The sequence below is a fragment of the Prionailurus bengalensis genome, chromosome C1, assembly GCF_016509475.1.
Source record: "Prionailurus bengalensis isolate Pbe53 chromosome C1, Fcat_Pben_1.1_paternal_pri, whole genome shotgun sequence".
Taxonomy (NCBI): domain Eukaryota; kingdom Metazoa; phylum Chordata; class Mammalia; order Carnivora; family Felidae; genus Prionailurus; species Prionailurus bengalensis.
The window spans coordinates 161,029,115-161,034,480 of NC_057345.1; positions in this window are offsets into that span (position 1 = coordinate 161,029,115).

The window sequence follows — 5,366 nt, forward strand, 5'->3', positions numbered from 1 at the left end:
CTCCCGGTTTATGAGTTTGAGTCCTGCCTTGGGCTCCACGCTGTCAGTGCAGAACCTGCTTGGGATTCTCTGTCTCCTCTCTGCCCCTCCCCAACTCATACTCTCTCTCTCTCATAATAAATAAATAAACATTAAAAAAAGAAAGAAAGAAAGAAAGAAAGGAAGGAAGGAAGGAAGGAAGGAAGGAAGGAAGGAAGAAACTACAGTCAGGGTGCTAGGAGAGACCAGTGAGCCTGGGTTCATCATTATCTTAGGCTTTTCTAGTAGATAGAAACCAGGAAATATTTTTTTAATAGAAAATGAATCATGCATTTATATTTCTAATTCAAATTTAGGATTACATGGTTTTTATTTAAATTCTCTGATTTTATATTTGTCATTTTTTTTTAATGTTGACAATCTTGACTCCTCTTGAATTAACATGATTACTTATTTGCTTTATCCTATTACATACATAATAGTTTAGAATAAACTATGCCAATATTACTAACAATATGACTACTGGAAAAAATTTAAGTTTGTTTATTTTTGCAGTTCTTTTTGTCTTAGAGTACATCCCAGTCAAATTATGTTTTAAAATATCTTGAGGATGCCTGGGTGGCTTGGTCATTAAGCATCTGACTCCGGCTCAGGTCATGATCTCATGGTTCATGATTTGAGCCCCATTTTGGGTGAACTCATGCCCCACTTGGGGTGAGGTTGAGCCTAGCATCCGGTGAGCCTGGATTCTGTCTGTCTGTCTGTCTGTCTCTCTCTCCCTCCCTCCCTCCCTCCCTCTTTCTCTCTCTCTTCTTCTGCCCCCCCCCCCCCGGGATTCTCTCTCTCTCTCTTCTCTCTCTCTCTCTCTCTGCCCTCTCTCTCTCAAAACACAAAAAGAAAAGAAAAAACACTTTGAAATAGTTCTTCTCTGTACAATAAAGCTGCCTACTCAATACACAATTAGGTTTACTAACCTCATGTTTTAATTTTCATAGTTACTCCATTTTATTTTAATCATGCAAAACATTCACATGATTCCAAAGTCACATCTCTAAGTAAGGTAATTTTAGAAATGTCTGGCTTCTGGTACTATTCCCTCCGTTTGCTCCTTCTACCTCTCTGGGATTTTTTTTTTTTTTTTTTTAGATTGGATGTTGGCTTATCTTCCACTTAAGCTATAAATCTGGAACATTAAAAAATTACCGTGTACCCTGAGTCACAAGGATTGCCATCTTATTTCAGCAGGGCTCGTCCCATCCTTCCTTCTTTCCATTTGATTTGCCCAAAATGAGGATGATAGCAGCAATGACTCCAGTGACAGTTTGCATAAGTGTGGCTCTGGTCAGCAGTTGGAAATACCAAGTTGTTTCCTACTACTTTTATGTATGTTAGGGTCACAAAGTAGATCTGAAACCATTTCGTATTTTCTGCTGACATATCCTCTGCTCTCTCAGAAGCAGAACCGTTGCAGCAGTGAAATAGCAGCATCAAAACTCTTGTACCCTCAGTGAGAGCATCAGGACCCTGCATTTACTGAATCCTGGAAAAGGAAATCATTTGGGGAAATAATTTAGCCCATCACTCTGCTCAGATCTGCACTTAATGCATTTTAGGTAACTATTATGATCAACACCAAAAATATACTTGTAATAGAGCTTCATGTGTGGCAGCCATGAAAAGGCACCTCCTAGATCTGCAACTGCAGGGGAGTGTAATTGACTGATGTTCCCGTGCTGGTGTGCTCTGAAATCCACCGCGGCATTAAAAAAAGTAGCATCTTTATTGAGATATAATGCACATACCATAAAACTCACCTTTTAAAGTATGTAATTCAATAGTTTTTACTACAGACACAAAGCCACGCAACCATCCCCATTATCTAATTTCAAAGCATTTTAATCACTCCGGAAGGAAGGTCTGTGCCGTGAGCAGTTGCTTCACGGCCCCTACTCCCTCCAGCTATGGCAACCACGAACCTGCTTGTTGTCTCCATGGGTCTGCCCAGCTTCAGCATTTCATGTAAATGAGATCATTCAACATGTGGCCATTTATGTCTGGCTTCTTTTGCTTGCCACAGTAGCTTCAGGGTTCATCCATGATACAGTATGTATCAGTGCTTCATGCCTTCTTATTTTTCTGTTTCGTTTTGCCCTTTTTGAAATTGTGGTAAAATACACATAACATAAAATGTACCATTTTAGCCATTGCAAGTTCAGTTCAGTAATGTAAAGTACATCCACATTGTTGTGCGACCCGTCTCCAGAACTCTTTTCATCTTGTAAACCTGGAAGTCTATACCCATAAAACAGCAGCTCCCTACCCCCTCCCCACCACGGCACCTGGCGGCCACCATTCTACTTTCTGTCTCTATGAGTTTGACTACTCTAGGTGGTCCTCATACAAGTGGAATCATATACTATTTGTCTTTATTTTTACCTTTTTATTTTTTAACTTCATAATGTTTATTTATTTTTGAGAGAGAGAGAGTGGGGGAGAGGCAGAGAGAGAGAGAGCGCGCGTGAGGGAGAGGCAGAGAGTGAAACACAGAATCTGAAGCAGGCTCCAGGCTTTGAGCTGTCAACATAGAGCCCAACACAGGGCTCAAACCCACGAACCGTGAGATCATGACTTGAGCCGAAATTGGACGTTTCACTGACTGAGCCACCCAGGCACTCCTTACTTGTCTTTTTGTAACTGGCTTATTTCACTTGGCAAAATGTCTTCCAGGTTCATCATATTGTAGCATATGACAGAATCTCCTTCCTTTTTAAGGCTGAATCATATTCTGTTATTTATTTCCTTTTATGACCAAATATATTCCATTGTATGGATAGACTACATTTTGTTTATCCATTCATCAGTTGATGAACACTCTTTGGTTAATATGAACAATGCTGCTATGAACATTTGTGTGTAAGTTTTTGTGTGGAAATAGGCTTTCAGTTCTCTTTGATATATACCTGGGAGTAGAATCACTGAGTCTATGTTTAACTTAAGAACTGTCAAACTGTTTTCCAAAGCAGCTCCACCATTTTACATTCCCACCCACAATGTGTGAAGGTTCCAAATTCTCTACATCACAGCCAGCTCTTGTTTTTTGTGGGTTTTTTTTGGTTTTTTTTTTTTGTGTTTTTTTTTTAATTTTATGTATTTATTTTGAGAGACTGTGCCAGTGGGGGAGGGGCAGAGAGAGGGAGAGAGAGAGAACACCAAGCAAGCTCTGCACTGTCAGTACAGAGCCTGGTACGGGGCTCCAACTCACAAACCATGAGATTATGACCTGAGCCAAAACCAAGAGTCAGATGCTTAACCGACTGAGCCACCCAGGCAACCCTATTGTCCATTTTTTTAATCATAGCCACCCTAGTGGGTATGAAGTATATCTCACTGTGGCTTTTATTTGCATTTTCCCAATGACTTATGATGCTGAGCATCATTTCATACTTATCGGCTATTTGTATATTTTCACTGGAGAAATTTCTGTTCAGATCCTTTGCTCATTTTTAATTGGGTTTATTTATCTTTTTATTATTGAATTATGTTCTTTGTATGTTTTGGATACAAGTCCCTTATCATATAAATCCGATAAGGACAATCACCATTTTGTCCATCATAGCAGTTACAGAGACTGTGATGTTCATAGCAATTCCCATCCAGTGGCTGAGTAGGGCAGGGATACTAAGGCAGGCTCATTCCTAGGCAATATGGGATTTCTCAACTTTGGTTCAAGGTGACTCTGGCTCAAAAGTCATCACCTCCATAGCATATTTTGGCTAAGGACTTCCCAAAAGCTTTACTAAACCTTCCTGGGACTGCTTGGTGGTGTAGGATCCTCCTATCCAATCTTCTCTCCCTTTCCTCTTCAGTGGGATCAGACTTGCTTTGCAGTCTGACAGTTCTCAGCCTTTTTCCATTCCTGCCCCCATATTCTCTCACATCATCACTTTCCCTAATAAAATCTCAGCACATCTAATCTTGTCTTGGGGTCTGCTTCTTAGAGGACCTGGACTAATATACCATGCAATGGCAATGTCTACACTAAAGAATCAGTTTAAAAGTTCAAGGCCGAAGTCCTTCTTTAATGGATGTCAGCAGTGACCAGAGACAACCCCAAAAGTAGAGATTTGAACTCTCTAGTTTGCTGTGATGTTTCTACTCAGTGAAAAGAGCAATGATATTCCAGCCAGATATATTCTACAAGCTCTGCCACTTGTTTAATTTTATGATTTCGAGCAGTTATTTAACCTTCCTATGCTTTAGTTTCCTTCTCTGCAAAATGTGCACAACAGTGCTATCTCCTCGTACTGTTTGGAAGATTAAATAAAATAATGTCAAAAGTATCTAGTCAAAAGTATCTCCTCGTACTGTTTGGAAGATTAAATAAAATAATGTCAAAAGCATGCCAAGTGCTGGCATAGAGTAGGAGCTCACCAAATGTTAGTTTCCTTGCCAAATCCTCTGAGTGGGGCGTTAGCAATATCACACTTGGTTGTTTGAAGAAAAGTAATAATTTCTGTCTAATGAGTCACACCCACACTTTATAGGAGTGAGCAGTGTTAAGTATCAATTTTCCTCTTGCCTATCTCTCAGGCTCCCTTTCCTTGGTCTATTCTGGCCCAGCCATTGCCCCCTTGGGTTCCTGGACACTAGATGAATGAGCTTTTCTCAGCAGTGTTCCAAAAGTAGGTCCCAGGCTCAGAACTACCCGGCCACCTGCACTGGCAAAACCTCTCTTCCTCCTCCTCACCTCACCAGAATGTTGTGTTGCTCTTTCCCTGTCCTATTACTTTTCCAAATGCTATGCCCCTTACCCCTAGTTTTAACCAGCTTACATCTTTCTTTTTAAAAAAAAATCGTTAAAGTCTGCTCCTTTCTATTCACACGCATCATCTTGGCACCTCCCCACTCTCTTCACTTCCACAGACACTCTAATTTCGAAGGGTCTTGGTGGTAAGGACGAGTTTCAGAGAAAGTCTCCAGTCATCATAGCATATCCTACCCCAGCAAAAACCATGTTGTGGTTGGAAGTGTGGGTTATGGGTATATCCTGAGGTGTGGTGAAGATTACAAAGTTATTTTTTTACCTGCCACATACATAGAAAATGAAAGTGTAGGTTGAACTTTTAAAACTTTAAACACTGTAAACCCCCTGTTACCTAGAAGTGTTCTAGACAGCGTTATTTAAGAGCTGAGATCATACCCAGAGAAAAACTACGTTTACTCCATGTTAAGTAAAGACCTCAATAAGGTATAGGATTCTGTGCAAAAAAAAAAGAGTAGAGTGACACTGTGGAGCAGATAGGACCCTAAAACGGGACCAATAGTCAAATAATTTGTTTTTTACTACCATACCATTTGTCTGGTCCACACCTGATGAGTAGATAAAA